Raw genomic sequence first — 19316 nt, 5'->3', positions numbered from 1 at the left:
ATATTTCCTTTTTTTCCATTTCATTATGATGGACTGGTAAAGGACCTCAAAATTACCCTTGTACTGATACAATGAGGTCTATCAATAAGGAAACTATATTTTCAACAACAACAAAAAAATAAAAATAAAAAAATATTAGTGAATACAGTGAAAGAGAATCAATCTTGTTTTGATAATAGAAAAAAGTGTTTCAAAAATATGGAAGATCGATAACAAAGCACAGTGTATCTAAGAAAATATCTAAAATTTTAACTTTGCATTTCCATCTGTATGTTCAGTAATAGAGGAAATTTATAATAACATTTACCAACACTATTTATTTGTGTTACAATGAGGTCATCAGTTTGGATTTTAAGGCAACATAGACATCTTAAGGGAAGATGCTGACAACCTTTTGATTTATGTAAATCAAGCCTAACACATTTCATAGTCTGCATGTCACTGCCAACAGGAATTAAAAAGTAGTAACAAACATAAACAGCTCTCTGCTTCATGGTTCTGAAAATAGTTGATAGATCTTAGGGCAGAAATTCCCCAAGTCTTCAGTGCATGTCTTTTCTTCTGGATCTGCAATCTGACATTTCCTACTACACATTTAAATTCACAGCTGCAGGCTCTCTCTCTTTGGGGAATGCTTCTTTTAGGCCCAGTCTGCCGTAGGCTAAAATCTCTGCAAAGACTTTCACAAATTCCAGTGGGCATATATCAATTTCTTCAGCCATAAAAATCCAGAAAAGATGCTACAAGAAATCACCAGTGTTCTTTGCCTGCTCTACCACTCTGAAGAATGAGAGTTGGAGAACCACTACTCTTAATCAAGCTTCATCTGCATTTCTAACTACCTTCAGGCCAGAGTTCCAAAGACTGGGGAGAGCTGGATCATAGATGTCTTCTAACACTGAAAGTTCAAAAAATTAATCCTGAGACAAATCCAACAAAGCAGCAAGAGCACTATTCCAAATTAATGTATTGTAGATCACCATATTTGAGCACTAAATCTAATGAACTAAAATGCTTCTAAAATTTTTAGCAACGTAGATAAAAGAATATTAAAAAAAAGACTTTTGTCCTAGGAAGTCATGAAATTAAGCAGAATAATCAGGCAACGCCCCTTAAGAAAATTACAATTATTTTTTTTCTTTCATTTTTCAGAATAGATAAAAATGTAAAATTAGCTTATTACTGTGAAAAATTCAATATAATGATTAAATTATCATTGAAAGTATAGTTAAAAAAACAACCACATATGACAGTGATAGCAATGATTTCTTAAAAGACAATGAAAGTGAGCAAGTAGCATAGCAAGTTCTCTCCTATAGATATAGGTACACGATAAGCCACTTGGCAATGAGCATAAATTCATACTACTACAATACAGTGCCAAAGACAATAACTGAAGTCAATCAATAGTGGTCCTAGGCATTTATATGATCAAGTGCATGTTTGCATCACTACACTGTGATATCCTAAATGTGCAACCTAATACCAAATAACTGGTTATCCTGAGCAATTGTCTCCATCTCTGTGCTTGAACAGTCCTGCTGTGCATAAGGCAGCAGCCCTCCAACAGTAATCCATCAGCAGCAGCATTAAGACATTCCAAGATACAGCTAGACATGAACTGGAAACTGCTACTTCAGGGAATGGAAACTACCACTGGCAATACAGCAGATAAGGATGGTACCTAACCTAAAGCCTCAGGTGAATAACTCACTTCTGAACTCTTTGATCTGGCTGCTGGACTAATTAAAAGTTGAACAGTTCCCTCAGGAGTAGAGAAGCCACCCCCACTCATATCACTAGCTGAGCAGCTCAGCTTCCCATACTTGCAAGATGGGCAATACAAATTCAAGACCCAGATTTAAACAGACAGTAGGGAAACACAGCATACTGATCACTGGGCAGCTTGCTAACTAAAAGCTTTTGTCAGTTTGGTAGAAAATTCTGTCCTGGGCCTAAAAAAATGTGCCTGTTATAAATTATATTAAAGTAAATAGATTTGGGCAAAAAGTTTCAGATTAATCCCATTTCAATTCCAGTTCAATTGTTTGTTTTATAAAAACACATTTAGTTCAAAAGAAAACCAAAAAGCATGAAAGTCAAATCTAGTTCTACTCCTATTATTCTGTTTATCTCCAAGTATAACAAAAATCATAACTGCGTCTGGAATGAAATTTATGCTGAGATAATAGACTCCGCCCCTTTTGACACAGGCTTGCATTCTTGTTTGCTCCTTAGAGATAACAGAGAATACAAAGATATTTCTTAATTGAATCAGGAAAATTTTCATACAAGAAAACAATTTCACTTTGGAAATAATTATATATAATTAGTCAAGCATTTCATAATTAGGATAAAGTCTATTAATTTTGACTTATTAGCTCACCTAAGCTACATTTTCTAACAAATGCCATGTAACTATTATATGAACATATACAATTCTTTATATATAATCACATATGTGGAGTAAAATTGTTAACATTTCCCTTTCCTTTCCACTTCCACAAGATTTTTAGATATTCCCTCAACAGATTTCATGATTTACTAGCAAAGACATCATTGGCTGTATCTTGCCATCTAATAGCATAGAGAGAAGCATGACAGAGCTGGAACTGTGTTGAGCATGCTATTTTATTTTCAATTGCTGCACTATGTCACATCAACAGAAAGGGAAAGGTCTGTATTTTATGATAAAAAAGTAAGCACGGTAAGTATTTAACTATGACTATATACCCTGCCAAGGTATTTTCAAGAATCTTATTCACATGAAATAATCAGTGAGTGTTGTAACAATAAATCTTCATTTTCCAACAGAATAAAGGTTTCCCCATGAATTTTTATATTAACATTTTGCAGACCAGCTACATTAAAACAACCTCAATGTTTTGAACCTACATTTCATGAAAAAACTAGTTGATCACAAAGTTGTAAATGTCCCTCAAACTGTTAACAAACACACATCTCATGGGGACTGTTACTTGTTGAAGGATGACAAATAGATGAAATAGGAAACTGTGGTTGTTTTTTTTTTGTTTGTTTGTTTTTATTAACTTTAATTTTTAACTTTTTTTTTTTTAAATTAACTTTAGATGTTGTCCCAAAACTTTTTCTAATTTGCTTGATATGCAAGTACAGTTAGTACAGTTTTCCTATAGATCAGCTCAGAGGTAAATACTGTTTGCATCTTCCCTGTGTGCTTACATGCAATGTATGAGTACCACATTGGTATAACGAAAATTCCAGTATTAACAAGTGAATATACCGTAGCACTATTTATTCAAATTCCTTTTATATAAGGTGCAAGAGGACATGGAATGCCAATAAAGTTGAAAAACACCGTACAATGTACTGCATATACTCCCTTATGAAGCCAGTGTTCTAAAGAAAACAGATGGGAGAATAAAATTCTATGCATCTTGCCTGGCTTAAGTCAATGTGAAATGCTTCAAGTATTTTGACCTGCTCAATGAGGATATCTATTTTTTAATATGTAAATTAGATTATATTGATATTCTTCATTTTAATAACAAGAAAATACAACTAGTTCTAAGATGTCCAATAACATCTAATAATACATAGAATCTACTATTAAGATTAACAAGTAACAATTATAGATGAATGTCTAATATTCTGATTAAACAATAAAAAGTCATCTAATGCAAATTAATGCATTAAAATGAATTATTTTGAAAAGGAGTTAATGAAACAGTACTAGCTATTTCATGTCTGGAGGTACCAAACAAATACAATGTGAATATAAAACTATGTCAGAATTATGTCCCCACATAGAGCAGTCACAAAACTGACTCCTGCTATGATGTTGGACATAAGATCAATCTTCATCTCCCTGGTTCAAGGAAACACTAGTAGGATTTACTGCTTCATAACATCAAGAAAATTTAATTTTTTTAGGTACTGTATTAATTCAAAAGTCTTTAAGTTGTGACTACCCCTTGCTATAGGTTTCACATCTAAGAACATCTTGAAAGCAACTGAAATTTAAATGCCTGTAAAAGCATACAAAATCCCTTACTGGGTAAAACTGAAATTAGCAGCAGAATAAAACTGAAAATAGAACAGAGATTCAAATCAATGTGGACTCAAAAATCATATCAGTGATCTCGGTTATTCATGTGTAATAAGGAATTCTCACTCACTCCCATTTACCTCAAACTGTGATAGAGTTAATCACATGATTAAAGAGATCTGTGAATAGCCTTGTATACATAAAGTTAAAGCAACTTTAAGTGTGAAATTGGGAGGTTTGTCTTCCTTGAGTCTTTCATTTCTGCTTTTTTTTCATGTATGAATTCACAAATATTACTATGTTTTAGATTACCATGAACTCAAGCCCAGAGACTTTCGTATATCATTTGAACATATATATATAGTAAAGCTCAAAATTAAACCCAACTTTTCAATGTTACTCTAATTCAATTACATTTTACTCAGAATCTATCCCAAGTTTTGCTCATAATTGAAAATAGGCTTCTTTTCAGTTGGATAACTCAAACACATTGAATACAGTTCAAAGTGACAGAATTACCAAAAGAAAAAATTACTCCCATTTAGTAACAGTGAAGAACTCAATTTTTAGCTCTCATTTGGACTTCCATCTGAATTCTAAACTTATCCATACCACAGACAGTCATGTAAAGTGAATGTACACAGAAATCCAGATATACTTACTTCTTCTCCCCCATTCCCTTATTCTCAAAAAAAAAAAAACCAAAAAAAAACCCCAAACAACAACAACAAAAAACCCAACAACAACGAAAAAACAAAAACAAAAAAAAAACAAAACAACTCCATGTAACAGAACAACAGATAGCAAACACATGCAGGATAAGAAAAAGGCCACATAGAAAGAAGTGAAAATTTTTCATTACAAACAAATACATTAGAAAATAATTTGGAAAATTACATTATTCCTCTGGAATTATATAGTTTATAGCAATCTGCTCTAATGGAACAGAAGGATGATGTTCTCCAAACTGTATGTGAAAATAAACAAGACAGTAACTGGGAGGTCAGAAAAGGAAGGCTCTGCCTCCCACAGAATTCATTGCTTTAGGTAAGCAAAAAATTGTGCCTCAACATTTATTGAACCCTCACATCAAACACAAACCCCATAAATCATTTGCTCTGCATTCTTTCAGAATAAATGCCAAATAAATTCTAGATCAAATAACATTTCAGTCACTTACAATCTTCACAACTCTGGCACTTTTTTCATTAACATAATTCCCATGCAGTGAGCTAAATGTGACTCATTTTAATGCTCTATCAATATGCCTGACCTCATAATAAATATTATGGTCCTTTGCCTTTAAATGTTGAATAGTGGTGCTAAGGTCAATGGCACATTAATTGAAGCCAACTACTTTCATGAATTGTTAATTAATTTCTTTTTGTGTTTTGCTCATTACATTGGTAATAAAAGAAATAACAATAGGCTTTTTTCACAAGAGGGAAGACTAATGTATACTTGCTCATCCAAAGCAAAGATGTAAATTCATGTTGTCTTAATTATGTGGATGTTGGAAGGAGACATCTTAAATATTGCTTAATATCTGGATTATCGTACTGTTTTGATTTGAATTATTCCCCCGAAAACACATTTTGGCTAAGATACAGTGCCAAGAATGTTGTTTAGAATGGTGAAACAGATGTAGAGTTGACACAAAAACAATCAAATTGAATTCAAGTATAATCAGGTCCACCTTCCCTACTTTGCTGCAACATATCTAGAGTAGCTTAATTCCCTGGCTAGTTCTGCTGGACTAAAACTCTTCAGAACAAAGACTCAGAATTAACAGTCTAACTGAACTTCTAAAATGAATATTTTATCAGGAAATACTAATCTAAATACTCAGGACTTCTTAATCTAGTCTTCTTGAGGAAACATCAGGAATGCATTGAATCCTGAATCAGGTATTCAGGAAGCATCAAAATTAAGTTTAGATGACTAACATTAAGTACACAAAGAAACAATGCTATTCACTTCTTTAATTTAACTTTCAAACTTAAAATAACATAATTTTGAAAGGAAGTTAAAATGAAAAAGCTTAAGTTAATGTTTGAGATGCATATAAAAAAACAATGAATTAGATATGCACAACAGGAAACTACTAAACCCTAACAGCCTCAGAATACCCTAGGTCACTATTCCTCAAATCTGGTTAAGTGTGATCTTCCTGAGCTGAAAACTTATAATAAAAAGATCCAAGTACTGCTGAAGTAGGAATCTCTTCCTGTTTATATGCAGGACTGCAGTTTCTTAAAGGATTCTGAAGATCCCCTGTTTACTCATCATTCACTTTTACTACATGACTATGTTAATACTGTCATTACAACACGATTAGGTGTGCATAAGTGATACATTTAAGAGAGTTAAGAGTTTCCAGAAACATTACATGAGTAAGTTCAGCACAAAGCTTTTTGTACAACTGTTAGTCACAAGCTCAGAGAAAAATATATATTAAATATGATTATAGGAAGATTTTGGTGATAAGGAGTCTGTCAAGTTCAGGTTGGATATTAGGAAAAACTTATTCTCAAAAAGAGTGGTGAGGCATTGAAACAGGTTTACCATAGAAATGGTAGAGGCATTATTCCTGGAGGTGTTTAAGGAAACGGTAACTGTAGTACCTAGGGGATAGTTTAGTGTGCAAAACTGGTGGCAGGCATGCAGTTGGACTGAGGATCTTAGAGGTATTTACCAAACTATAATGATTCTATGATTTTGTTTTATGACTCTAAGTTTAGCCATGGGCAATGGTTAGTTTTCTAACAAAAGAAAGTCCTGTACAGAAGGGTTAGTTTTTTGTAGGAACTGTTTTGAAAACAATATTAGAGCCTGGGACAAAAATACCTAACAAGGCTCAAATTAAATTTGACTCATTCTTCTAATACTGCAAGCTATTGGGATATCTCTGTTCCAACTTTTCCAGCAAAGCAATTCACTTAAACACAGTCAGCTGAAAATTTCTGTTAAAGAACATTTCAGCTAAGCCAAACCAGGGCATTTAAAAATTCTTGTGAAAATTAACTATAGTGGTCACTACTATTTTGAGAGAACTTACTACTCTACTAAAATATAACAAGCATTTTATAGTTGCTGAGTTATATTTCTACTCAATCAGGTTACATGCATTCAGTGAATTTTAGAATAAATATGTGGAAAAGGGAATAAGGAATGAAAATGCCTATTTTATGTAGGTCACTCTGAAAGTAATGCCTCATAGTTATTTCCATAGAAGCTTCAACAGAAACAAAGAGCACAATGAGACTATTTGAAAAAGGAAATCCTCAACTATACATCACTCTTTTTCAACACAGTTGCAACCATTTGGTGTGCGTTTGCACCAGCAACAAACAAGAGCCTGCATACTGTGACTCATAAAAATCTGTGTAGCCATCCAGAGCATGGCTTGTGTTTCAGCAGTGGTGATAGTAATGTGAAAAACACCATCCACCACTTCTCTGTGCTCAGATACACTGTTCAGCCTCCATAAAAGTTCAGCAAGAGTCAATGAATGTCAGTGAGTGCAACTTTTTCTGCATGGAAGAATTAAATCCCACACCTTTGCTTCATATGCTCTTCCATGCCAGACACCATTTTGTCAGAATGCCCTCCCTCTCTGCTACTGTCTGTTGCATGGCAACAAAATTTAATGGAATACTGTTGGGGCGATTCAACCTCTATATCAATACCTGCCTCTGACATTGTGGATCAACTTAATAAATATGACTTAAAAATACTTTTGAAGCAGCCTTTGTAACTACAAGTACCACAGCTTTTTACAGAAACAAATATGGATGTCTCATTTTATCCTGATGTTAAGCCAGGAAACAAGACACAACAAACTGAATAAAGAAAAAAAAATCCTACTCCACTAGCAACCCACTACCCAATCATAGCACATCTGCCTTTCTTCTATGATGACAAGGATGCACAGATGTTTTTTAATATCCACAGACCAATGTGCTAACTATAAAAACAAAGGAACACACAAAATATACTGCTGGTAATTCTGTTAATCTAAGATAAAAACAAAGAGGAAAACAGAATGAATCAGGTTCTTCAGACAAACTTATTTCTACTTATAAATCAGAGCACTAAACAGAAATAAATACATATGTATCCCAGCGATCTAACACCCATCCCAAGCTAGCCCCATCTTGTGTCACTGTCTAAGTCATGCAAATTACACCAGAACTGCCAGTTGACTAAGATTAATGACACTGCGCCAGCTTCTTTGTTTCTCTCTGCGGCCGTTTAGTGTGAAATACTATCCAAAAACATTATCTATCCTCTATTAATCCCACAAATTTGTTCACACCATGCACATTGTTTAGGGCAATTTACAACAGGAACATACTGAGCACAATTGCATTTAATTACTTGGGTTCTAATTACATTCATTAAAGGCTAATAAAATAAATGAAACAGCTTTAAAAGCTTCTGCAAAACACATGGGTCTTGTCTCCCTCATGACGCATACTGTAGATGTTTGATGTGAAACATAGATTTCAACATATATGTCTATTATAGATAGTGATATACACAAACACATGAAATGCATAGATACATGTTTATTTATATATAACCCATATGCACATCACTTCTTAATGATCTCGAATGCTGCAGATATTTACTTATATTACTAGCCACGAAGATGCCAGGCACCCTAAGATACTTTTTAATGTGGTATATTGAGAGGGAGTAATATCAGTTTTAAAAATTCAGTTCTTTTAGAAGTCAGTTCTTTTAACTGTTTCCACCTGTACTACAGAGTTATTCCCCCTTTCTCTCTCATATCTGCATTATAAAAGCTACAAACTGACATCAGAAAGGAGAGAAAGTCAGCCAGCATGAAAGAGAAGAAAGAAGAGGGAAAACCACATTGCTTTATTTGGTACATATTCTTAAAAATATTTCATTAAGGCTCATTTCTGACATTCATCCGAGGATCTGAATTTTTTGTTTGTAGCTATTTACATTAAAAAGCACATTCTGAAGCACACCAGACAGTCTAAAGAAATACCCCATGGCAACTAAAAACGTAGCTTGTTAATAATACAATTTTCTAATTCTTAAGTTTCTGTGCTATTCCCATTGTTTATAAAGCAATTTATGGCAAAATGCTGTTTGTAACAGTGTCAGACAGAATGGTGAGTTCCTCTTGTTGTAACTATTCATTGTCCTTGGATTTATAAGAAGATGACCATGTCATCAGGGAAAGGAAACCAAGTTCTAGTTAATTACACTACAAACCTTATACTATACATATATGTATACATATATATGCATATATGTGTATACATATGTATATATTTATATATGCTTAGCTGAAGATTCAATTTGGCACTTTTGGAAATGCAAAATTCTTTAAAGAGTCTGCAACACAAATACAACAGCAATCAAACATGTCTGCCAACAGTTAAAAAGTATATAAACTTGCATGTAATTTTGTTTTATGAAGAAATGCAAATTGAAAAAAAAAAAAAAAAAAAATTCGCTTGGAGGATTAGCTTCCAAGGACTGCAGAGTTTACGGTTCTCTACAATATATGCAAGCACATCACTGGTAATCCCAGATAACCAAGTTAATTTCCAGAATTTTAATAAATGTTTTTAAGCTCCATAAAGCACTCAAAGACTCGGTGCAGGTTCTATGAAGTAAATCAGGTCTATTCATGTATCTTCTCTGCTATAATTTAATAATCATTCTCTGGCTAGAAATTTATTTAAACATAATTTAACAATTTCCATTTTTTTTAGTCCATTACAAATAAATTATATTTTACTATAAAATAAAATACAGAACTTTGTTTTTCCTTGGAGTATGTTTTACAAGAAGCATGCTGTGCCTGTGCAGCACTTCGAGCAGCTTAACTGAGAGCAGTAAAAATAACATGGCTATGTGTACCATTTTAGAAAGTTCACCTTAAAATTATACAACTTTGCCACGTATACATCTCAAACTGTTCTTTTTTCCCGAGCAGAGGACCAATTTAATTTGCAAACCATTTAAAGAACAGGCATTATAATAATAATAAAAAAAAATCATATGAATCCTTCATTCTGATATATAAACCCCTCATCGTGAATCAACATTTGCTTTGGAGGAGGAAGGAGGGGCACCCATCCTGCACAACAAAGCGGCAGCTCAATACAGCTGCCATCTGGCTTCCTCCCGCAGTTCACTTCCCATAGCAAACAAGATCCATAGTTTAAGGAGTGTTGGGGAAGGGAGAGTGGCTGTAGTTTTAACCTTACAGCTTTATGATGGGGCATTTTTCCACTCTATAAAAACCCCTCTTAATATAGGAGAATGGAAGGTTCAGGAAATTGTTAGTAGGACAGAAAGCCTTCACTTCTGTGTTTCTGGTTCAGATCCATATCAACTCAGTGGTAACCAAATATAACTACCACCTGAAGGACATTTAATGAAATGAGTTAGCTGATCTCAGTATATTATCTAGTGAGCAAGCAACACAAACAAGATAAACTCTTCCCTCTTCCCTGTGCAGAAATAGCTTTACCCCAGTAGCAACTGAGAACACTTCAAACATTAAAGCATAAACCAAACTATTTTAACTACAATAGAAAAACGAATGCCAAAAGTAGGACACTCAGGGGGTATGCAGTTTCTGCTTGAGTTCATAAAAGCAGAAAATTGACAATTTTCAGGTTATGTTTTAAAGCCTATTGTCCTTAGCTTTCCCTATGTAGATGGAAATTTGCATATAAAAAAACCTAAGAGTTTAGTTTGATACTTATGCTGGGGCAGCTTTACACTTATACTGGACTGATGGACACAAACTCTCTAGTCATCCTGCATATTATGTAATGGTGTGCACTCACCACTTTGTCATGTTAACAAACACTAAAAAACAAAGATTCAGCCTTTGTATTCTGATGGTTTTATCAAACAAAAATGACTAGAACAAAATATATGCTGAAGTGATGACAAAGTTGCTGTTTTAAGCAGTTTAGTTTAACATAACTAAAAACAATATGTTATGTTTTTAGTAACATAAAACCTAGCAGTTTACTTGTTGTGAGTCATAAGGATTCAAGACCTCCTGTACTAAATTATGACTAATATCAAAGGAAGTGCTATAAATTTTCATTGAAATCAGTGGAGATTTTTGACTCCTTGAGTGGGATGTGATTTTATATACATTAATGATGAGGCAGGTATTCAACAGGCAGTTCACATGATGAAGTGCAAGAATTTCTTTCCATATCTAATAAACAATGTTAGTGTATAGTCAAAGGAAAATAAACATAAAAATCAAACATCCACATTGCAGGAAGGGTCAAATGCAATTCTAATACCATACAACTGAATGGATAATATTCATTAAGATTGATCAGTGAAAAACACGAACAAAATGAATAAATACAACCAAAAAGCTAATGACCTCAATCCCTAACACCCTCTTGACCCTTATTACTACAGCTGCTCATGTAGGAAAGGATTAAAGGGTCTAGGAATCATTGGGTTAACATACAAGGGCTCAGAAATTTGACCTTCATTACTTACAACATATATCCCCTACTAAAAATGAGTATATGAGGAGAATTAGAAACAGAGCCAGCAAAGGTCAGCTTGAGTGCAGACAAACTCAAAAAAAAAAAAAAAAAAATAGCCCTGAAAAGCAGAAAGGCTTTATTTCTCACACAGTACTTTGTTGTAACTAAGTGGGTCTAGCGCAGAAGCAGGATTGGTGCAGCTGGCATTGTTGGATGTACTAGATAAATTTAAGGCACACAAACCCTTCTTCATGTCTTTAATGGAAGCAACAGCTTTCAGAGGTAAATAAAAGAACAACTACTCAGCATTAGACAGGCACCACCAGGTCCATTTGTCATAACATGTACAAATAACATCCTCATCACCATGAACTGGACCTCCTCACCTACTTCAATTATAAATTCAATAATCATGACCTTTAAGCCAAACTGCTCCTGAAAGAGTCCTATGCTAAGATACTTTCCCAGATAATAAGATCAACATCAAAGATGTTATTCTACAAACTACAATGAATACAAAACCACAGAGTAACAAATTTAACTCCATAAACCTGCAGCCATCCGAAACACACATGCACATAAACCAGGCATCCTCCAGCCATCCACTCTGAAGAAGAATCCTATTTAAACCACCCAAGGATGATTTTAGTTAACTAGCATGCTTTTATAAAAAGCCCACACTAGGCTTGGTTTGTTGTTTGGTTTTTTTTTGGTTTTTTTTTTTTTGAAATATATGTCAGATAACCTTATACTCACACCTTCAAGAAAAATTAACCAACTATAAGCACTACTTGAAGAAGCCTTTTTGAAGACTTGTTCCAAAAACCTCCTTGGCCTTCAAAGAGCCTTTAACCTCAGAAAACTCACCATTAAAAACATCCTGAAAATGGTCCAAACACACTGACTGAAGACCATATCTGACAACACATCTCTATGATTACTTGAAACAAATCTTTCAAAAGGACCACCACTATCTTCCAGTTCCAAAGAAAGTGTTTTAGTAGTACATTTCCATCTCTGTTCTTTCCTTCCACACTCTCCACTCCTCTCTGTGCTCCACACTTTCTAAGCAACCTGATTCCCTAGAGGAAGTACCTCTATCTTTCTGTCTTGTTCCCCAAATCCCCATATCACCCTATCCCTTCCAAAAACACCAAAGATGTATGAATTGATGTATGCCTGCTATCTCTGAGCAACTGTTTTCAACTTTTATTTTGCTGCTATTTCACACATGGAAGAGCAGCTTGTGTGCCTGCAAGCCTAACTTCTCCAAATATGCCAATTGGTCTAATAAAACATATGAGTTCTATCTACAAACCTCCTCCTGTGTTTCTGTAAAAATAAGTATGTTGAAAATAAACTAAAAATGTGAGACAATTACAAGACAAGTTATGATGTAATAAAATTCAGGGTTCGTGCTACTTACAGAACTCTGAAACTCAAGCAGCATACCTATATTTTAAAAATTGGTTTTGGATATTGTATTCTTGTAGCTCCGAGTCTGAATAATTAAAAACATTCAATTATCATTTCTCAAGGGGAAAAGGAAAGGAAAAAAAGGTTGTTTTGGATTTTTTTTCCAATGTTTCTTGAGGTCAGAGTTCAGAACTTGTGGCATTCACACACAATAAAAAAACTGAACCAAGACAAGCATGGGAAGAAGATCTGAGGCACATTTTCTATTTTTTCAATCATGAATTTCTCATAACAAGTAATCCAAATACAAGGAAAGAAGTAAATTTTGATCTAATAGTAGAACAAAGCACTCCCACAAAATGAGTTAGGTATTGGAACAGCTATCTCTCCATACAATTAGAAAAGTGAGAAGTCCTGCAGTTGGAAAAAAAATAAAAAATTAAAAAAAAATACAAAATTCAGCTTTTTGCTAAACCGGGTTATATGTTTATATTTTATGCAAATGTTCCTGGCAATTATGAAAGACTGTTAGGTAGCATTTATCTACTCAAAGAGAGAGAAAAAGACTGAAACAATACAACACATAGAAGAGCTAAGAAATTCAGGTGCATCCTGGTAACCCAAAGCTGAATGTGTTTAGTCCCTCACTTACATAGGTAACCACATCACATAAATCTTGACAAAATTTTATGAAACTTTATATGGAAATCTATTAAGATTATTTGACTTTTGTGCATCAATTCACACGGCAGCTTCATAATCTCATTCCTTTTATGGGTAGAAACATAATTCTTCAGTTTGTATTTAATAATGCCCTGGTTTATGATAATTTATTCTTTTGGTAACTGCAATTTGCTTTAAACAAGTCATTTCCCACTTTGTAATTTATTGTCCATTGATGTTTTCATAGGTAACTATTGTACCACCTCCCATTCTCAGTTTTAATTGTCAAAGGAAGGTAAGTTACTAAGTTTCCTTGTAGCTCAGCCTTGATTTGCTCAGCTGCATCTATCTCAACAGGCACTCATTTTTCCTGCAAGCAAGAAACCAAACACACACCATAATACTCCAGATATTCAGACATACCAACTTCTTGTACAACAGAATCAATACCTGTGTTACCAAGAAGACATCAGATCTGCAAGAACCTCCAGCCCTTCATATTTAAGTCAAGAAGGCGTCATTTATAGCAGAAATCCTTGTTATTTTCATCTTTCTTCAGACCATTTTGTATTAATACATGCTTCAAGGTCACAGCAGTAGGGTATTTTTTAATAAAAGCTTAGCTCTTGTCTGCACAAACATCTTCCACTTTGTTTTTAGCACATATTTTCTGTGTCAGTATCATTAATGAACATACAAAATAAGCTAACCCCCTGAAACACCCCTTTGTGAATATTATTCCTGCATCTTTATATTACATTTCAGTAACATTGTCTCCTTAGATAGGTTTTATTCTAATTTGTAGTGCACTTAAGCCATAAGTTAAGTTTCAGAACAATATCTTATCTTACAAATTTGGTGACAATACACTGGAAAAAACATCAACCATCACATCCACATATCTGATTCTGACATTAATAACAACATTTGTACTCCATTCTGTGTCTGGGAAGTTAATCTCACATGGTTACACAAATCCTAATGGTAGTTCTTTCTAATAATATTTCAGTAATTTGAATCTATCTATCTAACACATTCAAATATATAGTAGACCCCTGAGTACTTTTCTCTTTAACAGCCCTCCCAAAAGTGAAGCAGCATTTGCAACTATATTTAATAAATAATAAAGGCAGGTACATTCTGTGGTTTTTTGTTTGTTTGTGTTTTTGGTTGTTTTTTTTTAATTAAAAACACAGTATCAAGATGTTATGATGTTTTATAATAGCCATACCTAGGAGATATACACCTTGACTCTAGACAACGTGGTGTCCCTCTGAATGGGAATACATTTGCAGGAAAACAAAAGCACACCGTGGTAAATGTTGGCACTGTATTAACATGTACTAATGCATTACACATAGAAAAAGATAGAAAAACAAAGACAATATGCTTCTGAGTGGCCTGAAAGTAATGTAAGGAGAAATACATTTTGTCTTCTTCAATAAAGGAAAAAATGACACAATGTAAACCAAAAGCCAGATAACTTTTAAGCTTAAGTTTAGAAGCTCTCAGGTACCTTTTGGATTGTGGGCTTTTTGCACATAATTGCATAGGCTTTCTGGACTAATTCCCATGAGCTACATAATTTGAATAAAGCCATAGCTTCCACACTTCATCATACAAAAAAATGGCACATAGGTCTCGCTTTTTCAGTTACTATCAATTCCACGGTGTTATAACAAATATGAAGAGCTAACTAGCTATTACAGACTAAGCACCAAAATACACAAAAATGCACTAATAACCACTTCAGTGATGATTAAACTGAAGGGTTTTCAAGAAAGAAACAAGTACATAAACATTCCTTTCTGTACTTATTCTTGTTTCTACTAACACATGGCTGAAAAGTGTGACAATAGCTAATTGTATGTTTTCTCCTCATCTCTCCTTCCCCAGTAAAGTCAGAAGTTCCTTATTGTCCTCAAGTTGTCTTAACATTCAACAGCTTTGTAAGTTTGTGTCAACTTCAAAAACTTTGAAAGTTCAACCATTCACATCTCAAGTGGCACTAAAATGTAGTTAAGAACTTGTTTTTAAATCAACAAAACAACGAACTATTTCTAACAGATAGCCACATTTACACCCCAGTAAAATTTTACTTGAATAACACTCCATACTTTCAATTCTTATTAAACAGAGCATAATATAATGCTTGACCTCAATGAACTAGAAAATATGTTAATAGCATGCAAAATTCCCAGTGCTGAATTTACCACATATAACATTACTATACTTCATAATGGTGAATATAATTTAATAAGCAACATACAAATACATTACTTTGAAGGCAGTTTATGGGTACCCCTATCTGTTAAGATATGCCTTGCCTACAAAGCCAGACTGTACTATACCTGTGAATTCCTACAAGTACTAACTGATAAGATTTGCCAATTATATACTTCATTCTTATGTATGCAGTAAATGAAGTGGTTGAGATCTCATTTTGGATAAGACTCTAGTCCTTGTTAAAATGTTATTACCTCAGAGCTGGTTATATATCATCATTGATATAACAATAACAGATGTCTTATTTGTACATTCCTTTTCTGCTTGCCTTTCAGCTAAGATTTTACAGCTTGTAAAAGATTAGAAAAAGTTGCTAAAGGATTTATAAGAGATTTCTGCAGTATTGTTTAGAAGGCAAATATGACACTGTTTTTAAAAAATAAAAAAATTAAAAAAAAAAAAATACAGCGAACAGAACTCTCATTCAAACAACTATATTCTGTTTTACTTTCCTAGTCTGTAAAACTATTGATTTAGAATAAGTTTATCAGTAAAGATCATTATGTGAGATAACGGACAGATAAGTGGTAGTGCTAACCACGAATGTATAACCAACAAAACTTACACGGGCAATTTAATGTGCATGAGCTACAATATTATATTCTCCCAAGAACCATGGATTGATTTGAAGCAGCTTCCTTTCCTTTCTTCTGTCTCTTACTCAGTAAGGATGATTATAGCTGATGTTTAAAACTTAACCAGTCTTCTGTATCATTTCACTGCCAAGAACAATAACTGGAATGGGATAAAACATCTAACTAAAATCATTCAGAAAGCTTGGATTCCCTTTTTTTTTTTTTTCTTTGTTGGTTTTATTTTCAGTGTGCTACTGTTTTTCCACACCTTAGTTATGTTCAGTTCTGAAATAAATATTCTGGAGTAAGCTGTATCATTTCTCCACTGTATGTAAAAATTCTGGGGAAAAAAAACAACAAACAACAACAACAAAAAAAAAACCAACCAAACAAACAAACAAAAAAAAAAGTGAATTTTGAATAATATATTCCCAGAAAATGGTGAAGTAACTTATCTTTGGATATTGAGGCTAATGTCAGGACTCGGGGAAGGCTTAACTCTCCAAATATACTCAAAAAAAAGCCCTGAGGCATGTAGAAGACATCATATATATTTGCAAATTAATAGAATGAATACTTCACAAAAAAATCCAAAGTCTGAATTTTTTCTAGAAGTAGGGAATAATTCTCCAGTTCCTCAGATGAGTAAGCTGAAATAGCTAAAGAAAATGTTGAAGTTCTACTATCAAAATAGATATCATGAAGCTTCATGAATAATCACTCTAAGAACTTACTATTATCAACAGCGGAAACATCGCTCATGAGAACTGCAGAAACAAATTCTGAATTTATTTACATTTTCAGTCACGGTTTACAATGCTAAATTTCAGCCAAAAGCTTTGATATATTGTTCTGTGATAAATTTTGACCAAAGTAATGCAAACTCCCTTCTCACTCAGTGACTGATTTATTCAAGTCTACACAGATTGGTGCAAAAATTACACATCTAATCCATTGTATAGTTGGAATAATACAAGTGTATAGGTGTATTTTTAATTTACAGAGTAAATAACTAGATGGTATCTAAGGAAAAGACTCACCAGTGCTGAGGCTTTCAACTGGGACAGATGTTTGCTAGTATTGAGGCCTGTCACCAAAACTTCACAAAGGAGAGATCTCCAGAAAGAGATGCCACCTTAGTTGTGGTCAGCCCTTAAATGGGATCTAGGAGAGGCAGAGTCAAGCTCCACACCCTCCAGGAGCACAGCTGAATTACCTTCACCTGTGCTCCCGCAGCTGACTCATCACTTGCCTCAGATGGTTAATCAGAGGTTCAGACTGTTATCAACATTTTCCCTTACATCCATATTCTGAGGTGGTCCAAACAAGCTACACATCCAAGTCTACCACACTGGATGAGCCTGGAAAAGCAAAAGACTTTGATTTTAACAAACTACCACATTAATACAACTGTACGGCTTCTGTACCTGAGCTGTCTTGCACTAATTAGCAGAAAACAGAGAAGAGGCACTTGCATCTATTTACATGCTTTCATATAGATGTACACTTCAGATATGAATATGTGCTGTAAATGAGTGTAGTGCAGAAATCTTTCACAAATATTATTCAATATGTATTTCCAGCTTGTACTATTTTCTACTCTACAAGAATTAATATTCTTCATTCTGCTCTTCAGAACATACACACATAAGTTTTAGCTTCAAGAGAAAATTGTTAAGAAAGGTCTTTGAAGAACACCAGCAACACATTTGGTATTTAGATCCTTAATTATACTCATCTATTTTCCCTCACAAAGAAGTGGTGACCTGAGAATCAATACTGACTGTAAACTGATAAAACCTGCAAACAATTTACCAAAATCAGGAAACTGATATGTAAGAAAAATAAGTAATAAATAAAGAAATCTACACAAGTTCAAATAAGGCTACTTTCAATCATCAGTGAGAGTAATTAACCAGGTAGAACTAAACAAGATTATTGTAATTCTCAATGATTTAAAGTCAAGAGTTGAAGATTGTTTTGGTCACACTTTTGATTTAAAGACTTTATCTAATCCAGTCACAGGTACTGAATTGCACAATATGAATACAATGAATTGAATACAACATGTACAATATATGTAATGCAGGAGACCTTGCTGAACAACCATAATGACTCCATTCTAGCTTCAGATCAGAGAGAAGACGAAAATGTATTAACAACTCATTTTTAATTTAAATCTATTTTGAATACATCAGCTGAAAGAGAGAAAAGATACATATTTGCACATCTAACACAAATGTATTACCAAATACGATCTTTACAACAGTAAACAGAATAAGAAACTCATTTTTTAAGCTTTTTTCATAAATTGCATAATCTAGCAACCTACTTTACCACTTTGAGCGGTCTCAACCTGCCACAAAAGACACAAGGTATACTAAAGCCATGCAACATGGCAGTAATCTACATTTTAACTTACCCTTAGGGACTACTTAACCTCTAGCTTTACTCTTTTCAGACAAAATGAATAGTAAGGATAACTGTGATGATGTATATGTCATAACTATGTAAAGGTCAATAAGGTTTAAATATGTTGCGTTCTTTTCATAAATATTTGACTAATGGAAATGTACTTTTCATCTTTAAACCCTGAGATTGGCACCTCAATAGGCAGCAAATTATTCCGAATGAACACATAAAATACAGTTCCCTGCATCAACATCTGATTTGAATTTCTCCAGGTACTTGTCTGAATACAAACACCTAATATCAAGTAATGGTATTAAAAGTGTTACCACAGCTTATATTGCAATTGTAAGCAACTATACCAACATAAATTAAGCATATTTACATCACTTTGACTCTAATTAAATGATTCTGAACTCA

The 19316-nt window shown here is 33.7% G+C and overlaps 1 long non-coding RNA gene across 1 annotated transcript; it reads right to left on the bottom strand.

The window, feature by feature from the left end:
- Positions 1-297: 297 nt before the first annotated feature.
- LOC116653549 lies at positions 298-17606 on the bottom strand. Its single transcript, XR_004307641.1, has 2 exons — positions 17528-17606; positions 298-898 (listed from the first exon to the last, which is right to left on the bottom strand). It is a non-coding gene; the product is annotated as an uncharacterized LOC116653549 (long non-coding RNA).
- Between the last annotated feature and the right edge of the window lie 1710 nt (positions 17607-19316).

Source organism: Coturnix japonica, chromosome 5 (assembly GCF_001577835.2).
Source record: "Coturnix japonica isolate 7356 chromosome 5, Coturnix japonica 2.1, whole genome shotgun sequence".
NCBI lineage: Eukaryota > Metazoa > Chordata > Aves > Galliformes > Phasianidae > Coturnix > Coturnix japonica.
This window is presented reverse-complemented; position numbering and strand designations above follow the sequence as displayed.